General features: G+C 46.1%; 1 long non-coding RNA gene and 1 pseudogene across 1 annotated transcript in view; both read left to right on the plus strand.

Moving 5' to 3' along the window:
* The first annotated feature begins 725 nt into the window (after positions 1 to 725).
* LOC150042076 (cytochrome b-c1 complex subunit 7-like) lies at positions 726 to 1,690 on the plus strand (annotated as a pseudogene).
* A 19,305-nt stretch (positions 1,691 to 20,995) lies between these two features.
* The window catches only part of LOC150042077 (uncharacterized), a 78,153-nt gene continuing 75,675 nt past the window's right edge, over positions 20,996 to 23,473 (plus strand). Inside the window, exon 1 of the long non-coding RNA XR_016533687.1 lies at positions 20,996 to 21,153. This is a non-coding gene — a long non-coding RNA (uncharacterized LOC150042077). The remainder of the gene's footprint in view (positions 21,154 to 23,473) is intronic.

The following is a 23,473-nucleotide window of genomic DNA, read 5'->3' on the forward strand; positions in this document are numbered from 1 at the left end:
GAAGTGACCTATTGAGGCCATGGGGGAGGAGAGGGGCCTTGTGCAGCTTCCCGGACAGCAGAGACGCCACATGGTCCAGAGGGGCCAACAGCTGGGACCAGGCCTGTGTACACAGCAATCTGCTGCTAGTGCTGGAAAGGCTACAGGTACCTGCATTTCAGGATGGGGGATGGCCCAGGTTATGTCATTCATTCAGGGAAAGAGCTAGGGGTCGAAAAACTCTATCTAAACCTAGATTTTATATATCTATAATTTATATCTATAATTACATATCTTATATATATATATATAAAATTGGGTTCTTCCATTCCTCCCTTTTGTTTGGGGACATGGCAAAACACTGACATGTTTCAATCTCATTTCCTGGCACAGGAGCTGCTATCGTGTCTGCATAAGCAAAACTGTCAACTTCACAGCCTGGACTCTTTCCTGGATTAACAAGTCAAGCACACTTAATAAGGCAAGGTGTGATAACCTAAGAAACTGTGGTACATTCCGTGAGAAAAAATAAGATTGGAAAGCCCCGGGCACTCTGACACTTGGCAACATTTTAAGGAAAACTACATTTCAAGTTGCCAGGCCAGCTGGCGAGCCTTCAAAGACAGAAACAGCTGTGCCAAAAGGGAGAACAACAAACAAACGCCCAAACTAACATAAAAACAAATGAGCAAAAAAAGAGTTAAAAAAACAAGTTGTTAAAATGCAACATGAGCTCTCTGGTCACCATGGCAGGCAGGTCTGCTGTTTCAGTCTCGGGACAGTGGCTAGATGGTGTTTGAAAATGGTATTACGATGCTGCATGATAAACAGACAGGGGTGATTGCGAGATGATTCCATACAGGAAGATGAAGAGGGATAAAAAGCCATAACACGGCTTCCTGACAAACTTTATCATGACAGAATGTTTCACATCAAGAGAGCCCTGGAGGGGCCGGGAGTTTGGCCTAGTGGTTAAAGTGCTTGCCTAGCATGCATGAAGACCCGGGTTCAATTCCTTGGTACCACATACATAGAAAAAAGCCAGAAGTGGTGATGAGGCTCAAGTGGTAGAGCTCTAGCCTTGAGAAAGTCCAAGGACAGTGCTCAGGCCCTGAGCTCAAGCCCAGGACTGGCAAAAAAAAAAAAAAAAAAAAAAAAAGAGAGAGCCCTGGACCTGTCAGTGAGGCACCAGATCTTGCCTGAGGAGCAGTGGACAAGATATGAAGAGGATAAATTCTACCTCGAGCCATTCCTGAAGGAAGTTATTCGGGAAAGAAAAGAGAGAGGAGAATGGGCAAAGAAGTATTCCCACAGTTGGAATCTGTGAATGCAGTTGTCCTCAGAGAATCCTTATTAAGTAGACTAAGCCTGAAGCATACAATTTAAGAATTATTTAAATAAATGTCTACAATCATAAAAGAATGCAACATGATCAGAAACAGCTAGATCCCTGTAGGGGAAAGACAGAGTTTTCTGGAATGCAGACCTCATGTCTCCCTGCTAAATCGCCCAAGAAAAAGTCATGTGAAATGGAAACTTTCTTGTAATAGTTTTCCCGAGTAATCACTCATTATTTGATGAACTGTACCCCTGAGATGCATGTAAGCATTTAAGATTTATTGCTCATTTAGCAGTCAATGTTCATTTATCGTCTCTAAATTTATGATCTGTAATTGCACTAACGTTCACCACCTGTGACTTGTCTAAAAATACCAACTCACAAATTTTACTTGTCTGTGGTTTTGTACCTGCACGGCATCTCGTCAGCTGCTTGTGGTCTGGGGCTGTAAAAACCCCAGTTCAGTGGCCAGGAGTTTTGCCTAGTGGTAGATTGCTCACCTAGCATGTACAAAGACCTGGGTTTGATTCGTCAGTACCACATACACAGAAAAAGCCAGAAGTGGTGCTGTGGCTCAAGTGGTAGAGCTCTAGCCTGGAGAAAGCCCAAGGACAGTGCTTGGGCCCTGAGATCAATTCCCAGGACTGGCAAAAACAAACAAACAAAAAACAACTGGGTTGTGTAGGAGACCAAAGCTACATTGCTATCTGATTAGCGGGGTGTGGTCCCATAGTAGATAAAACAGCCCCAGTTGCGTTTATCTGAGTTGGTGGCAGTAATTTGGTTATTTCCAGAAATTAGGATTCAAAAGAGCCCTATTGTTAAAACCAATAAGAGCATCACTAATGCCCCCCAGCTGATAGTTATCTCGCTGTCATGGAGACCAGTCCAAGGTTCTGAGGCCAGCAGCTCACATCCTCTGGCCCTGAGGTTTTCCCTACCCAAGGCTAAAATTTCCCTAATAACCCCAGATAGATTTGCATCAAATTTGCATCAAATATGCCCTCATGCCATGTATCTTCTTGTTCTTGTGTCATAAAAACCAAATGAAGGGGGCGGGAGTTTGGCCTAGTCAGTAAAGTGCTTGGCTAGCATGCACGAAGACCTGGGTTCGATTCCTTGGTACCACATACATGGAAAAAAGCCAGAAGTGGTGCTGTGGCTCAAGTGGTAGAGCTCTAGCCTTGAGAAAACCCAAGGACAGTGCCCAGGCCCTGAGTTCAAGCGCCAGGACTGGCAAAAAAATAAAAAATTAAAATTAAAAAAAACTTTCCAAAATCTAATGAAGGCCTCCCCTGGTTTCACGATTGACCTCTTGAGAATCCACTTGATTTTCCATTATGGCTAAGGAATGTTCTAAAAGCACCCTGTCCTCAACTAACTGCAAACTCAGTGGCCAGGAATGTTCTAAAAGCACTATGCAGGGAATGTTACTTTCACCACGATTACTGCGAAAGTATTTAATGGCAGGAAATTCCACCATTCCTAGGCCCAAAAGGAGTTGAGGCTTGTATCTCCAATTAACAAAGGGAAGTAGGGCTTGGCTCCAGGGTAGGGTGCTAGCCTTGAGCTGAAGAGCTCAGGAAGAACACCCAGGCTGAGTTCAAGCCTCATGACCCACAAAAAAAAGAAAAGACAAAGAAAATGCCAGATGTGGTGCAGTGGCTAAAGTGGTAGAGCTCTAGCACTGAGAAAACCCAAGGACAGTGCTCAGGCCCTGAGTTCGAGCCCCATGACTAAAACAATAAATAAATAAATGTGACCTTTGGTTTACTTTTATTGATCCAGACCATAGAAGCAGCAGGTATAAGGCACTTTTGAAGAATTAGGCCCACCCTCAGGGAATAATGCCTTCCTCCTGTGTTCTTTTTCTTCAGGTGTCCTGGCATTTTGGGCATTGCATTGTATACTGGCTGGATTGGACGAGCCTGGATGTTCAAGGTAAGAATCAGAAATTCATGATTGGCCTTTAAGATGTAGAAACGTCAGTCAGGGAAACAATCCCCTCGTCAAAATGCTTCCAAAGAAGCCTGGGGTTAAATACTTTGCCAACAAGTTTATAGACCAAAATAAAATAAAATGAATGTTTACTTCGCCCTCTGCTGGGAACTGGAAGTATACCAACGTAGAGGAAAGCTGATTTATTTTTACACATTTTCAAAATTGTTATTGTAAAGGTGACACACAGAGGGGTGACAATTCCATGAGTCAGTAAAAATGCATTTTTTTTTTTGTGGGTCATGGGGCTTGAACTCGGTCTGGGCACTGTCCCTGAGCTCTTCAGCTCAAGGCTACCTCCCTACCCTTGAGCCTCTTGAGTAGCTAGGATTACAGGCGTGAGCCACCACGCCCGGCAAGAATGCATTTTTTTTTACCAGTCCTGGGCTTGAACTCAGGACCTGAGCACTGTCCTTGGACTTTCTCAAGGCTAGAGCTCTACCACTTGAGCCTCAGCCCCACTTCCGGCTTTTTTCTATGTATGTGGTACCTAGGAATCGAACCTGGGTCTTCTTGCATGCTAGGCAGGCACTCTACCACTAGGCCACGCTCGCAGCTAAGAATGCTTTTGTTTGACAGTGCCCCCTTCCTCCACTCTCTTCCGGCTTCTCCCTCCCATCCCCACTCACCAATTGTAGAGCTCATTTTCCATATGTGCCCAATGAGAACTGGGGCTGCCTTTGTTTACCCTTTCACTCTCCACTTCTATGCCTCCCTCACGCTCCCAAAGACAAGCAAAAATACATGAGACCAAAAGAAGAAAACGATAACAATAAGAAAGAGAAACTTATTTCCATTTCCTGGAGTTCATTTTAATCAATATCCTTTTCTTCCGTTTTCTTTCCTTTTTCTTTTTCTTTTTTTTTTTTTGTTGTCGGTCATGAGACTTGAACTCTGGGCCTGGGTGCTGTCCCTGAGCTCTTCAGCTCAAGGCTACTGCCCTACCCTTGAGCCACAGGGCCACTTTCAGTTTTCTGGTCATTAATTGCAGATAAGAGTATCAGGGACTTGGGGCGAGGAGTTTGGTCTAATGGTAGAGTGCTTACCTAGCATGCATGAAGACCCGGGTTCAATTCCTCAGTACCACGGACATAGAAAAGGCTGGAAATGGTACTGTGGCTCAAGTGGTAGAGCTATAGTCTTGAAAAAGTCCAAGGACAGGGCTCAGGCCCTGAATTAAAGCCCCAGGACTGGCCAAAAAAAAAAGTCTCAGGGACTTTAGTGCCTAGGCTGGCTTTGAACCATGATCCTCAGGACTCAGCCTCCTGAGTAGCTGGGATGACAGGTTTGAGTGGTGCCGGGCTTCAATACCATTTTTCTATGATCCAGGACCCAGAGACCCTGTAAGCCAGACCCAGAGACACACAGGCTGCATGGCTTCTTTCATTGATGGCACCAGAATGTGCCTAGAAATGTACAGATAAACACAGTGGATAGTAACATAAGAAAGAGAAATGGTATTGTGTTGGGAGCCAGAGTGGAATCAAACTGTACCTTGACTTGCATCAGACATGGCTATATTGTCTTATTGCTTTCTGGCCCTATTCTATGTAAATGACCTGAGAATTACCATATGAATGTAACACCTGGAGGTTCCCTGGGTCTGGAGGAGGGAAGAAGGGGGAGTGGAAAATAAACGCGGCAGTCTCGGCAGTCTTTGCCTGGACTGCGGACATCCCGGACCCGGTGTGTCTGTCTCTCTTCTTTTTCTTCCTAGTCCTTGTCCCCTATTTCAGGAACCCCAATCTGCGAACCCTGGTTTGCTGCTGGTTGGCCCCGGCATCTGGCGCCCGAACAGGGACCTGAAAATCTGGGACGAAGGTGAAGGACCCCTCCCTGTGGTGAGTAACACATCGTAGGACTATTAAGAGAGTATAGTCAGGAGTAAAAATTATGGGTCAAGCTAATAGCCATGGGTTATTTCTACCGATCTTAACAGGCCTATTTGAAGCCCACGGAACGTGGGTGGAAAAAGGGGTGCTTCAGAGCTTCCTACAGTTTGTCAAGGAGGCATGCCCGAGGTTTATAGAGGAGGAATTCCAAAAAGCCTGGCAGCGGATAGGAAAAAGAATTCAAGATTATTATGATGTATATGGCCCCGAAAAGACCCCAGTAGAGGCTACTACTGTATGGAATTTAGTAAGTGAATACATAGATCCTCTACATGAAGATGCTGAATTTAATCTTGAATTAAGGGAACTTTATGAGTTAAAGGACCCTTCTGAAGAACCTGAGGCTGAGCCATATGCCGCAGCCCAAGAGAGTCTAAGTGAGATCTTGAAAAGGGAACAACAACCAGTAGATATTGAGTATCAGAATTCAGGTTTGAATACCAAGGAGGAAAGTTATGATGAGTCATTGGAGGGCCGGGTGGCTACGATAGAGAAGAAGTTAGAAGAAATGCTACATCTTCTATCGAAAATGGGGACAGAGCAGAGAGCCCCCCCAGAAGTAGGAAAGAAATATGACCCTCAGGCCACTATGGTGTCTGATTCTAAACCTTACCCCTCACACCCACCGCCTCCGGCTGCAGCCTTACGGCCTCAATCCCTTTCTCAACCTTTAGGCAAGCCTAAAGGCCCTAGCAACAAGTCCCTTTTAACAGGTACTACAACCAGGCACAGTGCATCGCAATTAAACCTGACTCAGGCTGCTAGAGAGAGGGAAGGTATTTCAGGGCCTCGATGCTTCCCTAGTTTAGTTGATCATGATGAACAAGTATACCATCAACCTGTTCCTGTTAAACTATTACAGGATTTAAAGAGTGCCTGCTCCCAATATGGGCCGACTGCCCCTTTTACTCAAGTAATATTGGAGGCCGCATGTGCTGGTATTGCATGCCCAAATGACTGGAAGCGGCTTGCCAGAGCATGTCTTAGTGCAGGAGAGTACTTATTATGGGAGACAGAGTTCACTGCACAGTGTTGGGCTAAAATTGAAACAAATAGGTCTAAGAACCTGCCTTACACTGTTGATCAGTTGTTAGGAGAGGGAACCTATAAAAACACCGAAGATCAATTGGGTTATGCAAAGGAGGCCTATTTACAAATAAATGCTGCGGCGAGAGAGGCTTGGAAAAAGTTACGCAATTCCAATCGTACAAAAAATCTAGTAGAAGTTAAACAGGGACCGAATGAACCTTATCTAGAATTTTTGTATTGATTAATGGAGACTGCAGACTGCCTAGTACAAGATGAGAATGCAAGGAAGAGTATAGTTGGACACATAGCCTATGAAAATGCCAACGCCGCCTGTCAGGCGGCTATCAGACCCCATAGGAATAAGGGAGGAATCACGGACTTTACTTCACTGTGTGCTGATATTGGACCCTCCCATGTACAAGGCCTTACTTTAGCCGCCGCTCCTCAAGGAAAGACTGTTACTGAGTCTCTAAAATATAGAGGTCAGCGGCATTCTCGGGATGCTAGACCCCCAGGGCGTTGCTTCTCTTGTGGACAAATAGGACATTGGATGACGCAATGCCCACGCCAGGCCAGGCAAAAGAGAGAAAAATCACCTGGCACATGTCCACGCTGTGGTAAAGGGAAGCACTGGGCTAAAGATTGCAAGTCAGCAACAAATCGCAATGGCCACCCGTATTTGGGAAACTGGAGAAGGGGCCAGCCCCTGGCCCCGCAAAACCATGGGGCAGTCCCTCCCTCTTCTCGGCCACAAGTGCATCTTCTAACAACCCCCCAAGATCAGTCTCCGGCCTCCTCCGTGCCACCCCAGGAAGTGCAGGATTGGACCTCTGTTCCTCCACCTGCTCAGTATTGACCCCAGAGATGGGGACACAAGCTCTCCCCACGGGGGTCTTCGGCCCCCTTCCCCCGGGAGTGGCTGGATTGCTGTTAGGGCGAAGTAGCTCAGCCCTTAAAGGGATACAGATTACACCTGGCAAAATTGACCAGGATTTTACTGGAGAAATCAAAGTTATGGCCTCTGCCCCGAAACACGTGGTATCGATCCCAGCCGGTCAAAAATTAGCACAATTAATACTTGTGCCTTTACCTCCCGGGGAGACTGCTAATTCCCCATGTGGACAGAGAGGATTTAGATCTTCTGATATCTATTGGGTACAAAGCATAAAACAAGAGAGGCCTGAGATGACTATATTTATACAAGAAAAGCCCTTTAAAGGAATATTAGACACTGGAGCAGATGTGTCTGTGATATCTAAAAAACATTGGCCAGCCCAATGGCCCCTGACAACCTCTATGACTTCCCTACAGGGGGTTGGGCAAGCAACTGACCCACAGCAGAGCAGTGCGATCCTTGTTTGGAGAGATGAGGAAGGGCACTCTGGTCATTTTCAGCCATTTGTCTTGGATCATCTGCCAATTAATTTATGGGGTCGTGATATCATGGAAAAAATGGGAGTGTATATGTTTAGTCCTAGTGCTGCGGTCACTAAGCAGTTACTTGATCAAGGCCTCCTCCCCTTTAGGGGACTAGGCCGAGCAGCACAGGGGGAGCTAGAGCCACTCCAACCCCAGTCTCACCCTACGAGACAAGGATTAGGGTATCCCTTAACGGGAGCTGTCGTTTGCCCTCCCCCTCATGCTGATCCCATAAATTGGCTCTCTGAACAACCGGTATGGGTTGAACAGTGGCCTCTTTCTCTAGAAAAGATCATTGCAGTTCAGCAGCTGGTACAGGAACAGCTGGACTTGGGACATGTGGCCCCTTCTAACTCTCCATGGAATTCTCCAATTTTTGTTATAAAGAAAAAGTCAGGTAAATGGAGGCTGTTACAGGATTTGAGAAAGGTTAACACGACAATGGAACTGATGGGGGCCCTACAGCCCGGCTTGCCTTCACCCATGGCAATCCCAAAGGATACTTATAAGATTATTATAGATTTGAAGGATTGTTTCTATACTATACCCCTGGCGCCTCAAGACTGTAAGCGCTTTGCCTTCAGCGTCCCCTCTGTTAATTTTAAAGAACCCATGAAGCGATATCACTGGCTTGTGCTCCCACAGGGCATGGCAAATAGCCCAACTTTATGTCAAAGTTTTGTAGCTAGAGCCATTTCTTCCACTCGTGAAAAATTTTCTTCTGTTTATATTGTTCATTATATGGATGACATCTTGTTGGCTTGTTCTGACCCTATCGTCGTACGACAAGCCTTTGGACAACTAAAGCAAGATCTGAGCCTCTTTGGCCTTATAATAGCAGCTGAAAAGGTTCAGGAACACCCCCCTTTTACATATCTAGGCCATATATTAGGCCCACACTATTTTAAAAGCCAAAAAATACAATTAAAAACTTCACACTTAAGAACTCTTCATGATTTTCAGCAATTCTTAGGAGATATAAATTGGCTTCGGCCTTATCTAAAGCTCTCCACAGGAGAGTTAAAACCCCTTTTTGATCTCTTAAAAGGAGATACCAACCCTACATCCTTGCGCAAATTAAATCCTGACGCCAGGAGGGCCATCCAAATTGTAGAAAAGGCAATTTCCCAGCAACAAGTGACCTATTGTGACTATTCTAAACCATGGGGAGTTTACATTTTAGCTACTTCTCACTCCCCAACTGCTGTATTGTGGCAGGATGGCCCACTTTTATGGCTTTATCTACCATCAACACCCGGCAAAGTGCTGACCCCCTACCACGAATTGGTAGCTAATTTGATACATATGTGCCGAGTGGATTCCCGTAAATATTTAGGTCAGGAACCTCATTTTATCTGTGTCCCATATAATCTACAACAACAAGATTGGCTATTCGCCCATTGCGATTCTTGGGCCATTGCTTGGGCCAATTATACGGGGAAAATTTTGCATCACTACCCATCTAACAAACTTCTCCAATTTGCTGCGTGTCATACGTTTCTATTTCCTTCCATAGTACAGGCCTCGCCTTTATCTTCTGCTGCTTTGGTATTTACAGATGGATCCTCTAATGGAAAGGCTGCTTTGACCATTAATGGGAAAACTCAATCTTGGGTTACGGGTTTTTCCTCCGCCCAAGAGGTGGAATTAGAGGCTGTTTTACAAGCACTCGTCCTGTTACAAGACGAGCCCTTTAACTTATACTCAGACAGTCAATATGTAATTCGTGCTCTTCAAGTCATAGAAACTGTTCCCTTTATTGGAACTACTAACTCCAATATTCAGACCCAATTTCGCCAAGTACAAACTTTGCTTTGTTCTCGCAACCACCCCTGTTTTTTTGGCTTTGTTCGAGCTCACACTAATCTTCCTGGCCCTTTAAGTGAGGGCAATGCAGTTACTGACTCTGCCACCAGAGTTTACTTAACTCAGGTTGAACTTGCTAAGCAGTCACATGCCATCCATCATCAAAACAGTCGAGCCTTGCGCCGACAGTTTAAATTATCTAGAGAAGCAGCACGACAAATAGTTAAGACTTGCTCCAACTGTGTCCCTTTTTCACCAGCCCCCCATTTAGACATAAATCCACGAGGACTGCTTTCTAATCACATTTGGCAGATGGATGTCACACATGTTCCATCATTTGGCCGATTAAAATATGTTCATGTTACTGTAGATACTTATTCTAATTTTATCTTGGCCACCCCCCTTGCTGGGGAAGCCACTAAACATTGTATCTCTCACTGCATTCGATGCTTTGCTGAGATGGGGATTCCCTCACAAATAAAAACAGATAATGGCCCTGGCTATGCAAGCCGAGCATTTCAATCCTTCTGCCATTCCTATAATATCACTCATATTACAGGCATTCCTTACAATCCTCAAGGTCAAGGCATCGTGGAGAGAGCTAATGGATTATTAAAACATCAAATTGCTAAAATACAGAAAGGAGAGTCATATCCCGCTACCCCTGTGAATATACTTAATCATGCTTTATTTGTTTTAAATTTTTTGAATTTGGATTCAAATAATTTATCTGCTGCTCAGCGATTCTGGGAAAAAAGAGCGCAGCGTCCTTTTGCCTTAGTAAAATGGAAGGATCCCCTAACTGGTGCTTGGCATGGACCCGATCCTGTTGTAACCTGGGGTCGAGGGCATGTATGTGTTTTTTCACAAGGAGAAAATGACGCCCGCTGGCTGCCTGAACGCTGCGTTCGGATCGTGGAGAGTGACAGTGGCCATCCAAGCAGCGACTCACTGGGCCTACACCCCCAACCCTCCAGTGGTGCATCCTGCGACGTGGGAAGGACCTGAGTTATTTGTGCATGTCAATCAGGACTGCTACAGATCCACTTGTTCCACACATTCATATGAGCTGTGTTTCTCCTCCTTTTACTATTATGTAGGGACCTTTTAACATATTTATTGACTCTACACAATTTAATATGTGACATTATTTTGTCTTTACCAGCCCTCTTCTTAATAACCTTTTTTGTAAAAGATGCCCAGGTGAAAAGCAAAGGCCTCCAGAGGTAAGTAGAAGTCGGCCGACCCCCTTGTATGTCTGCGTTTTATTTTATTTTATTTTATTTTTGTTTGTTTGAAAAGGTGCACTGTGGGCCTAAAACAGAGGCCTGGGTGGTCAAGGGACGCCTTGACCCCCCCTCCCCTTCTGAGTTTCTTGTCAATAACAAGGCATACCTGAGAGTTCCACCAGCAAGACATGTCTAAATCTAAAAATAACTGTTTGGTGAAAACATTCATTTGAGCTCATGTTTTTTGTGTTTAGTGTATCTGATTGAGTCCAATTTTCTTGTTATATGTCAATGTCTGATTATTTAAAAGTCTCCGTTTCTCTGTCTTGTTCGTGTCACATATTTTTTCTTGTCCAGTTTTGTCTTTAAAATTGGTACCATTTCTAAGTATGGATCCTTATGGTTTTTCTGTGCGTACTCAAGCACACATCCTTGTTATTTATTTGAACATTTCTGGGCCTAGCATGGCCGCTCCCCCATGTCTGCAGTTGTGACAAGCCCTGGAAAAATAAATTCCAGCTAAGTTGCCTTGCAAAAAGTTTTGTTTTGAACCTTGTTCTCACCTGTAAGAGTAAAATTGGCAAAACTCTCTTGACACAAACTTCCGGAAAACGAACGGCCAATATTAATTTTGCGCACTTTATGATCTTTGAGTATGAATGTGTGTGAATGAGTGAGTGAACATGTTCAAGGTTAAATTGTCAGCATGCTGTATAAAACAATGGTTGAACTCATTTGAAACAAAGGCAATTGGGTAAATCTAAGTCTAAACTTCAAGAAAATTATTATGCTTGAATGTTTCCTATGTCTTAAAAGTATTATTGCATTGTTTTAAAGAAAAACTGGTAAAAAGTATTTTTCTAAAGATCCTGAAATCTGCATTTTAAAAAATCTGGTATTGCAATACATACAGCTGTTTACATTGTAAACATTGTATCCTGTTCAGCACAGAGGTGTTAGGGAACTTGGGATTTATTACTTTAAGTTAAAGTTTGGAAACATGTATTAGAAATTTAAATGTAAAATTGTTCATTAACGTCAGAAATTTTGCCTGTCCTTTGTTGCAAACTGACACTAGAAATCTGATGGTAAAATGTGGATAATGTGATTAGTATTTTAAAGGAATGTTTAAAGGTTTATCTCCATGCTATTGGGTGTATTTTAAAAAAGGAGAGGAAACTAAGTCCAGACTTAGACTTTTGGTGCACTGATGTCTATAGTTCTTGAATTAGGGAAAAACTGTTATTTGAGTTTAAACTGTTGTTGGAGTTCTAGACAGTAATCTAAACTGCAAAAGAGCCCTTTTTTCTAAAAGGCAAGAGGAGTGCCTTGAGCCTTAGGGGGCCTGAAGGCAGAAGGAGTTCTTTGTGCCCTTAAAGGTTTTTCAATTGCAAATAAAGGCTAAGGTGTTAATTGTTTAAGCCAGTATCAGTAAAAGTTATTAAGAACATTGGAAATGGGTTTCTAAACAATATTTGAAAGTGAAGTTGTCTTAAATGTTTAAAGAAAGAGAAAAAAGGAAAATTAGGACTACCAAAGTAATTGCTTAATTGCTATTTCAGCTTGCTCTTGTAAGTTACCTTATAGCAACTTCCAGCTAGCCCATGGAGAAGGACAGCAATCCTTATTCAGATGTAACTTTGGCTTTTACCAGGTTCTAGGTAAGCTCATGCTTAGAGACTATTTCTGTGTTGACCACCTTGTTGCTTTAATTGGAGTAACGTGGCCTTTTGTAGGACTCACTGATCTGAAAGCCACAGCTTTGAGCCTGCCCGGGCAAAGCAAAGTCCCTGTGAGACTATGGTGTCTAATCTGCCAGCAGGATGCTAGGACAGAGTTGTTTTGGAGCTTGAAGTGGCAGAGTGCTAGCTCTGAGCTGAAAAGCTGGGGGGAAGCACTCAAGCACCAAGCTCGGGACTCACAGTGGTAGGGTGCTAGCCTTGAGCTGGAGAGCTGAGAGACAGTACCCAGGCCCCGAGTTCAAGTACAGCAACCAACAAAGTGAAATGCCAATGGCATGTTTATCCCTGTGTGGAGAGACACTACTGGGACATGAAAGCCTCTGCTTGGATGGCAGAGATGGTGTCAGATCTTAGTCACTTGTGCTTGGCCAATCAAATTAATCAGAGCCGGGAGGTCATAGAATAGTTTATAAGCATGCCTTACTAATGCCCATGCCTTTCATAACTGGGCAGGAACTTGTCAATCTTCTGTGATAGCGGGTAGTTTAAAGTCCTAATTGAGTAAAATTTTTATTTTTTATTTTTGACACCAGCCACAAATTCAGGAAAAGTTTGTGGATCTGAGGCTTGTGTCTCTATTAATCTGTTTAGATCTGACAACTGAAGCATTGTTAAGGTTGCAGAAATTTAGTTCCCCAGACAATCAAGAAAAAGCCTTTGCAAATGGGTGCTAGGTAGGCTGCGCTGTTGTGGCCAAGGATGGTTTGTGCAGTTGTTGAATGTCAAGTATGATTTCTAGTTTGGAGTAGATTGTTGTTCCTGGTGTCTAATCCTTGCAACCCCTTGATAAAACAGGCTGGGCTTCTTAAGGTCCCTGGTCAAGCGTGGAGACCGCGCCCCTGAGTCAGCTTGAAGAAGTCAGGGAAGTTGAATCTCCGCCCATCAAATCCCCGTTGGACCAAGGGACCAAAGTCATTTTTGGAAAATGTGACAGGATAAATTAGGGGTATAGAAAAGAGTAAAAATTGCACTTGTGTTTCTTTTAAAATAAAAAACGGGGGACATGTTGGGAGCCAGAGTGGAATCAAACTGTACCTTGACTTGCATCAGAAGATGGCTTTATTGTCTTATTGCTTTCTGGCCCTATTCTATGTAAATGACCTGAGAATTACCATATGAATGTAACACCTGGAGGTTCCCTGGGAGAGGAGGAGGGAAGAAGGGGGAGTGGAAAATAAACGCGGCAGTCTCGGCAGTCTTTGCCTGGACTGCGGACATCCCGGACCCGGTGTGTCTGTCTCTCTTCTTTTTCTTCCTAGTCCTTGTCCCCTATTTCAGGAACCCCAATCTGGGAACCACACACACACACACACACACACACACACCCCTAGAGGGCGCCAGGAGTTTGGTCAAGTGGTAGAGTACCAGCCTTGAGCAGGCGCGCGAGCACACACACACACACCCCTAGAGGGCACCAGGAGTTTGGTCAAGTGGTAGAGTACCAGCCTTGAGCACGCGTGCGCGCACACACACCCACACACACACACACACACAGCTAGAGTGCGCCAGGAGTTTGGTCTATTGGTAGAGTGCCCGTCTACCATGCAAAAAGACTGACCTTTTTGGCTCAAGGCTGTCGCTCTACCACTTGAGCCACACAGCTCCTCTTCCTGCTTTTTGCTGATTCACTGGAGATAAGAGTCTTACACACTTTCCTGTCTAGAGTGGCTTCGAACTGTGATCCTCAGCTGTCAGCCTACTGTGTGGCTGGGATGACAGGAGTGAGACGTCAACCAGGGCCAGGCTAGACTTCCTGTGTTCAATTATTGATCCAGGCATGAAATTCATAAAATAAATGATGATTTCATAGAACTGTTCCATTTCCTGCCTCAGCGGATGGCACGTGGGCATCTGATTAAAAAGAACGTCTTCAAGTTTTAAGGCTGAAGAAAGGGAAATGACAGGGAGACTCTTCTTTCCGGCCTTTATGCAGGGCTGAAGGCGCCCCACGAAGTTCACCCACACCTGCTGGCCTTACTGCACCCTCCTGTAGTCACGGCTGGAAACCCAAGGCCCAAGTGGAGCTGTGGCTCAAGAGGTAGAGCACCAGCCTTGAGAGAAAAAGCTCAGGGACGGCGCCCAGGCCCTGGGTTCCAGTCCTGGCCAGGGGAGGTGGCATTCCTGCAGAATATTCCCAGCTGACGAGGCTGCGGGGACTCAGGCCCTGGGTTCCAGTCCTGGCCAGGGGAGGCGGCAGTTCCTGCAGAATATTCCCAGCTGACGAGGCTGTGGGGACTCAGGCCCTGGGCTCCAGTCCTGGCCAGGGGAGGTGGCATTCCTGCAGAATATTCCCAGCTGAAGAGGCTGTGGGGACTCAGGCCCTGGGTTCCAGTCCTGGCCAGGGGAGGCGGCAGTTCCTGCAGAATATTCCCAGCTGATGAGGCTTCGGGACTCAGGCCCTGGGCTCCAGTCCTGGCCAGGGGAGGTGGCATTTCTGCAGGATATTCCCAGCTGATGAGGCTGCGGGGACTCAGGCCCTGGCCTCCAGTCCTGGCCAGGGGAGGTGGCATTTCTGCAGGATATTCCCAGCTGACGAGGCTGCGGGGACTCGGGTCCTGATGCTCCTTTCTTGCCAGGTGGTTTCAGGCCAGCCTGGGCATAAAGAAGTCTACAAGACTCAGCCTCCACCAAGGGCCTGGGCTGCGGCTGAGACGACAGAGCTACAGCGCCCCACACAGCTCTCCTCCTGAGATGGGGTCTCGCTCTCCTCTTCCCCAGGCTTTTCTTGAGAACAGACATCTTTCTTCCCTCCACCTCCTCCATGGCCGGATGTTTTCATTGCTCTGATTGGTGAAGCGGTGGTCAGGCACCGCCCCACGCCTTCTCGGATTGGCTGCTATTTGGCCGGGCCCCGCCCACCCTGGCGGAAGTGGGCGGGCCTTCCTCCGGGGCGGGCTCTCGCTCCCCACGAGGACCGGAAGAGGAAGTGGATTCCTCCCTCGAACAGCCATGGCGTCCTCGGCCCGCCGCCCTTCAGCTCAGCCCCGGCCCCGACCAGACGTCCCCGCATGGGGTGCGGGAAGGGCGCTTGCTCCACGGTGAGTGTGGACGCTGGGCTGGTGGTCGGGGTTCTCTGGGGTGAAGCAGGTTCTGGAATGGAGTCCTGAGGCGGGCGGGGGGTGGGCGGCGTCCCGGAGCGGCCGGGCTGCAGGACAGAGCCCCGGGCGCCGCGCTGACGTCCCCGGAGGACCGGGCTGGCCGGGCGGGCCTGGGGCCCTCGGGGGCCGGGACGGAGACGCCGCGGGGCCCCGGCCGAGAGCGGCCTGGACCTCCTCGTCAGCCTCGAGCCCGTCCTCGTCCACCCGGCCTCGTCCACCCGGCCTCGTCCACCCGGGCCTCGTCCAGCCGGGCCTCGTCCACCGGGCTTCGTCCAGCCGGCCTCGTCCACCCGGCCTCGTCCACCCGGGCCTCCTCCAGCCGGGCCTCGTCCACCCGGCCTCGTCCACCCGGGCCTCGTCAGCCTGGAGCCCCGGCTTCGACGCTGGGGGGCGGGCGCCGCTCACAGAAACCTCACGGCCGCCCTGGGGACCAGGTGACATTGTGAACAAAAATCTTGACAGATTCAGTTCTGTCTGTCCGTCTATTTTATCTACCTGCCCACCTACCTACAGGTGCATATGCATAGTGTGTGTGTGCCTTTATGCGTGTGTGTATGTCATTTTTTAATACATAAAGATTTATTTATTTCAATTCATCCTTATTTTGCCTTCTAAGAATCTTCCACCTTCAGAATGTTGGAGGTTCACTGGAGATAACAGTCTTACACACTTTTCCTCCACCTCCAACCCCAGTCCTGGGGCCTCAACCCAGGGCCTGCGCACTGTCCCAGAGATTTTTCTTTTTTGGTGGGTCATGGGGCTTGAACTTTGGCTTGGACACTGTCCCTGAGCTCTTCAGCTCAAGGCTATCTCCCTACCTTAAGCCAAGCCCCACTTGCTGTTTTCTAGAGGTTAATTGGAGATAAGAGTCTCAGGTCCATTTGTGCCTGGGCTGGCTTTGAACCTTGATCCTCAGATCTCAGCCTCCTGAGTAGCTGGGAGTGCAGACGTGAGCCACCGCACCCAGCTTGTGCCAGAGATTGTTTTGCTCAAGACTTACTTAGCACTCTACTAACTTGAGCCACAGCGCTACTTCCCGCAGTTCCTGCAGTAAAGAGGAACTGAACCTTGATCTTCCACCTCAGCCTCCTCCGGGGTAGCTGGGATGGCAGGCAGGCAGGCAGGCAGGCAGGCAGCTTGGGGAAGACAAAAGTGGCTCTTGGGTATGTGGAGATTTGTGCTGCAAAGAAGGGAAATAACCAGGCCACTAGAGGTCAGGCTGTTTTCCCTACAAAACCTTTCAGCTTTTTTATATGGCTTGGAACAGTGGCAGATTATTTCACATAGCAGTGGTGGCTGGCCTGGGAATGAAGATCTATACACCCCAGAACAATAGGCCCTTTTCAGGGCTTTTGAAGTCTGGCATATAACCAGAGATGGATATATACACCCCAAAACATGAGGCCCTTTTCAGGGATTTTGAAGTCTGGCATATAACCAGAGATTTTACTTCCTTGGAAGAAGAAAGTAGAGGTGGAGAGTCAACTTAGTAGGTAAAAAATGTACACAATCCTATTGCAGATTAAAATATAGCACACGCTCTCTCGCTTTTGCTCTCATTCTCCTTTTTATTTTTTATTTTTTTATTTTGGCTTTCAGTATTCTGTAGAGGAAGAGGAGGAAGAAACTGATCATTTTGTGATCTAGCTCTAGAAAAGGAGAATTTGACTGGTACATTGTGTAGTGTGTGTGTGTGTGTGTGTGTGTGTGTGTGTGTCTTTTCCTGGGACTTGAACTTAGGATCTGGGCCCTGTCTCTGAGCTTTTGTTTTCAAGGCTACCACTTTGAGCTACAGGTCCACTTCTGACTTTTTTTGTGTGATTCATTGGAAATAAGAATCTCATGGTCTTCCCTGCTGGGACTGGTTTGAAACTGCAGTCTTTAGACCTGAGCCTCCTAGGAGCTGAGATTACAGTTGTGACCCACTGACAATTGATTTGTTCATTTTCTTCTTTTTTATCCTGTTTCAGTCTTTGCCATTTAATAAGTTGATCTTATTGTTGTATACTCGAAATGATTGATGATAAATGATTTATGTACACCTTGTCTTTGTGTCTTCTGTATTTTTATTCTGTAATTTATCTCTGTCATTGTTGTACCCAAAGTTCCCAATCCTCCCGAAAGACCACCAGAGTCCACGACCAATGCAAGCAACAGAGAGCAGTTCATTAGCAAGCTCGAGCTTGGTCCTCCTTGCCTTAGAAACCAGTGATGCTTGGAGCCCCGGAGTACAGAATTAGCACAGCTTTTATAGTACAGATAAACAAGTTAGCTTTTTTTTTTTTTTAGTTTCCATCCTCACAGCCTTAGCCTCATGTTTTGGTTAACTTTTACATTGGAACACTCCTTCATTTCTTATCGGCTCCGATGTCACTGTTTTCCACAGAAATTTAGGTCAGGATTGCCTTGCTAGCTGTGGAACACAGCTGCAGTCCTAGAGATTACCTTTGAACGTCCTTGCTAGCTGTGTGAGTCAACAACTGATGGAGCATCTCACAGTTCTCCTGAGAAGAAACAGGAGCTTTCTCAGACTTAACTTCTGCTTAGAAATAACTCTTTACTAAAGTTCATGAAACTTCAAAATTAATTTAGCCTCACATTCCTCCCTCTCACTAGTACATTAATGAGTCAATCATGACTCATTACTGATTGCATTGCCACTTTTACTGGTTGGTATTGTCATCTAAGAACCATTACCTGAACTGTATTGATCCTCTTCTTTACAAAAATCACCAATCTGTTTAACATGGTCACCATGATTAGTAAGGCAATTGGAGGTCCCAGTAGAGTTGTAATTAATGTTGTCAGCCACGGGGAGGCATTAAACCAAGATTTGAACCATCCTTGGCACCCGTGTTACTCTCTTTTTGGTCAGGTTGCTGTGGACCCACACCCTCATGATTGACATGTGTCTCTCCACAGCAATAACCAGCTAATTGATCACGAGGCGGTCAGGCTTGTGTCCAGAGGCCCCTGGTAGAGAAACCAGAGGTTGACAGTCAATGTTTTTGAAACTGGGCCTGTGTTAAACATCAGGAAGACATAGACAATTCCAGCAAAGAAATGGGCAGTGGCTAAGTAGCCAACAGGTAGTAGAAGGGGAAGTGAAATTTTCTGTTGTTGATCACGGCTGCGATGACCAGAGAATTGGAAAAATAAACAGGCAGAAAAAGGTCCCAACACAAAACAATCACAAGCTTTGTTCCTGTCCACTCATCCGCAGTGTCAGTGCTGCGCCTATTATAGAAAAAGTCCATGTGTTTATCATAGTGACACTCATTCATTGTGGAGAAGAGCTGAACACCCTAAGACAGTCTTCACACAGTCTTCGTTAGTTTCATAGACGCCCTCCGGCGGCTGAGAGACCCACTTGTGTGGGGGGACAAGACATTGGTCTTCCTCTTGACGTACATGTAGGTCCACAGGCACACTACTGTTGGGAGCCGGAGTGTGGACTCAGACTGACCCATGAATCTGCATAACTCAGTAAGATAACCACACAAAGACAGGAGCTGTCATGTATGGCACCATGCCTAGGAACTTTTGAACTGCATTGTGTTGTGAGCTCCCAGACCTTATCAGTTTATTGCTTTATTGTTTTATGGCCTTGTCCTGCTTAACTGATCTGAGATTTACCACTTTGTAAAAATGTAACCCCAGGCAGTTCCCTAGTTTCAAGAAAGTATTTAAGACTTGATTTGGAAATAAATCGGGGCTGCAGTCTTAAGCTCATAGCCTTCTTGGGCTGCTGACTTAGGCTGTAGTCCTCCTGACCCCATCTTTGTCTCTTGTCTATTTTTTTCCCCAGTCTTCACCCCCAAGGTTAGTTTTCTGTAAGATTTTCTGCCTGAACTTTTTTTTTTCCCCCATGACTTTGTTAGGGGACTTTGAACTTAGCCCAGATAGAATGTCCCACCACCAAGGGTTTCTAGTCTTCAGGGAACAGCTGTGGGGTGGTGGAATCAGGCAGATGTGTAGCAGCAGCCTTGTCTCTCAGTAGCTCCAGTAGAATGTCACACCTCCTGCTGGGTGGCCTGCAAATTTCTGCACAGACTGGTTAGAGAAGCTTAACCCAAGGCCTCACTTTGGTGAATTTTTCCAGTGATTTCCTGATTGCTTTTCCTGAGCACACTTGTTTTTGCTTGCACCCCATTGGTTTTCAAGACAGTATAAGGCGAGACCCCAAAATAATTTACCGGGGTGACAACTTTTAGTAACCAGATTTCCTTTGAATGAGGCTAGGATTTTCTAGACAGGTATAGAAGACTTGAACCTGTAAACATTTCTTACAAGTGCAGTTTCCGTTCTTGTACATTTATTACTACTGTTACCCATGCCTCTAATTTATCCTCTTTTTTCCAAAAATGACTCATCCCTTTATCTTAAAGGGGGAGGGGGATTGATGGGCAGAAGATCCATGTTCTGTAACTTTTTCAAGCTGACTCAGGGGTGTTGTTTCTAGGGACCTAAAAGCTTAGCCTATTTTATGAAGGAGTTGCCAGGATTAGATATCAGGAACAACACAACATTTACCAACTGCACAAATCTTTTCTTTGGCTACAACAGTGTAGCTTACTTATTAGCACCCATTTGCAAAGGCATTTTCCTGATTGTCCGTGGAATCTTAGTTTCTGTGACCCTAACTATGCCTAAGTTATCTATATAAGCCTATATACAGATCAATAGGGACACAACCTCAGGTCCACAACCTTTTTTGCAGAATTTGTGGCTGGTGTCAACTCAGAATTTGCTCAGTTTGGGCTTTGAGCAAACATGGGATTTAGGATTGTAAACTACCCACTATTACAGATAACTGACAAGTTCCTGCCCAGTTATGGAGTAAATTGACATGGACAGTAGTAAGGCATGCTCACAAACTATTCTATGACCTCCCGGCTCATTACTTTTGAATGGCCAAGCACGAGTGACTCTAGGAGCTGACACCATCTCTGCCATCCAAGCAGAGGCTTTCTGCCTCTGGATGCCTCGTTGCCTACCGTCTCCAGGATTTTAGCTGTTGGTTTTTCTCTCCAATTAAAAACAGTTAACGTAACACAAGACAAAACACTTAATCAGACAAATCGCATGCGCATCCAGGCTGTAAACCTGAGGGATTTGGTGTCCCTCCAAAGTGTGGACTCCACGTCCCACTAAGACAGGAACTATCAGACAACAGACGGACACAACAACGCATCCGTCCTAAGGATAGTCTCCAGTACAGCCTGGATGGAGCTATCAGACAACGAGACGGTCTCAGACTTAACTTCTGCAGAATGGAGGCTGCTTAGAAATAACTCTTTACTGAAGTTCATTAAACTTCAAAATTCATTTAGGCCTCACAGGACCCCGGAGGAGGAGGATTTTTAGGGGTGTGTTTGTTTTACACTCAACTTCCCTATAACCCTTTAAAGTAGGTAAAAGTTATTTTGTATTTTCCACCCAAACTCCACACAGGACCATGAAAACGTCTCGTCTATCCACTGCTGCTCACGCCTGTTATCCAGATCCTCAGGAGGCTGGGAGCTGAGTGTGGAGGTTCAAAGCCAGCCTGGGCATGAAAGTATGTGACTCTTATTGTCAACGAACCACCCAAAAACGGGAAGTGGAGCTGTGGCTCTAGAGGTAAACTCATGTCTACAAGTGCTTGGCCCTGAGTTCAAACCCCAGCACCCCAAAAACAAACCAATCCAATCCAACACAAAGTAAATTCTCCACAGCCACCAAATGTGAGCTGAACCTGTCATTTTCTACTAGGACTAGAACTCAGGTCTCTACACGGCTCTGCTCAGAGATTATTCGTGTGTGTGTGTGTGTGTGTGTGTGTGTGTGTGTGTGTGTTGAGTTTTGCCCCGGTGCTGGAATTTGAACTCAGGACCCTGTTCTCTTGCTTAGTTTCTTTTTTTTCCCCCGTCAAGGCAGGTGCTCTGCCACTTGAGCCAAAGCTCCATGTGTGGATTTTTTGCTGGTTCACGGGAGATAAGAGTCTCACAGGTTTGTCTACCTTACCTGGCTTTGAACCTCCATCCTCAGATCTCAGCCTCCTGAGTACTGGGGTGACAGACGTGAAACACCCACTGCTCCCTGCTCATTCTAGGGTTTTACACACACACACACAGACACACACACACACACAGACACACACACACGCAGACACACACACACGCACACTCAGCTGTGCTAAGGAAGCCTTGGTCTCTGGCCCAGGTGGACTTGGCAGGGAATCTACCGCCCCCGTGTGGGCGCAGGGCGCGGCTGCAGCGTGCAGAGTGACAATGTCCCATTTCCCCAGGAGACCAGGAGAGAGGAGACGCCATGGCCTCTGCTTAGGCCAGAAAGGGTTGAAATCCCCTCCCCTCCGCTCCCTCCCAAGGCCTTTTATTCTGCATGGTTTGCAAGGGAGCTGGAAGAAGCCTAAGAGCAGTGCTGGTGGCTCAGGCTGTCACCCCAGCTACCCAGGGACTGAGATCTGAGGATCACAGTTCAAAGCCAGCCTGGGAACTCCAGGAGACTCTTAGCACCAATGAACCAGCAAAAAATTGTGGCTCCTGTCAGAGCACCCGCCATGGAGAGACACAGTGCCCAGGATAGGCAAACAAACAAAAAGACATAAACCTGAGAAAGTGTTTTAAAAAAAAAGACCCACATATAGTGTCTGAAATACAATCACATGCACATTGGCATATGAATTCTATATTATACACATATATTAATATGTTATATATTACATACATACATATATATGTAAACATGTGTGTATATAATATATGTTTTGTTTTTGCTAGTTGTGGGATTTGACTCAGGGTCTGGACACTGTACTAGACCTTTCTCAGGCTAGAACTCTACCACTTGAGCCACAGCGCCACTTCTGGCTTTTTCTGTGTCTGTGGTACTGAGGAATCAAGCCCAGGGCTTCCTGCATGCTAGACAGGCACTCTACCACTAGGCAACACTTCCAGCCATAATCTAATGTATTTATAAAATATGTATTATAAGTACATTCATACACACACATATGTGCGTGTGTGTGTGTGTGTGTGCTGGTACAGGGGGACTTGAACTCAGGGCATTATGTAGTCCCATGGTGCCCTACCCTCTGAGCCATGGGTTTAGTGATCTAAAGACCCCCAGCCAGACAGGAAGCTTATCTGAAAATCCCCAGGCAAAAAGTAGCTGTGGCTTCAAGGTAGAATCACGTGGTTCACATTTCACAAAGACCAGCACATAGCTCGGCTTCTGGAATCTGCTCACCTACTTCTGCACCCATTATTTTTGGTAATCTTTAAAATGACAGATCACAGTTCAAAGCCAGCCTGGGCAGGAAAATTTGTGAGACTCGTATCGCCCATGGACCAGCAAAAAGCCAGAAGTGGAGCTGAGGCTCAAATGGTAGAGAGCCTTCTTCATAAGAACAGCCAACCAACAGCACGAGTCCCTGAGTTCAGGGCACAGAACAAGCAGACACTCACACACACACCATACACACACACACACACACACACACACACACACACACACACACAAGTATATGACCATGGTACAAAAACAGAACTTCTACAATGCCATCCATTCCTACTAAGTCTATGTCTAGGGCTAGATTACATAAGATTCCAAGCTCAGTTATTTAGAATTGTAAAGAAGAATGTCATTTCCCCATGTTAAGTGAGTAGCACAACACACACACACACACACACACACACACACACACACAGACTATACAGAAAGAGAGAGAGAGAGAGAGAGAGAGAGAGAGAGAGAGAGAGAGAGAGAGAGAGAGAGAGAATAGATGTGTTGCGTTTCTAAGGTAACATGGGGAGAGGAAAGGAATCCTTTGTTGTGCACAGAGGAGGGGGCCCCAAGGAAGACCACCAATAGCGAGGCGTCCCTCTGCTGCTCACTCATTGCAGTGAGGAGGGAGGAGCTGTTAATCAGGCTTTACACAGTC

Source organism: Megascapheus bottae, chromosome 37, assembly GCF_031878675.1.
Source record: "Megascapheus bottae isolate mThoBot1 chromosome 37, mThoBot2.hap1, whole genome shotgun sequence".
Classification (NCBI taxonomy): domain Eukaryota; kingdom Metazoa; phylum Chordata; class Mammalia; order Rodentia; family Geomyidae; genus Megascapheus; species Megascapheus bottae.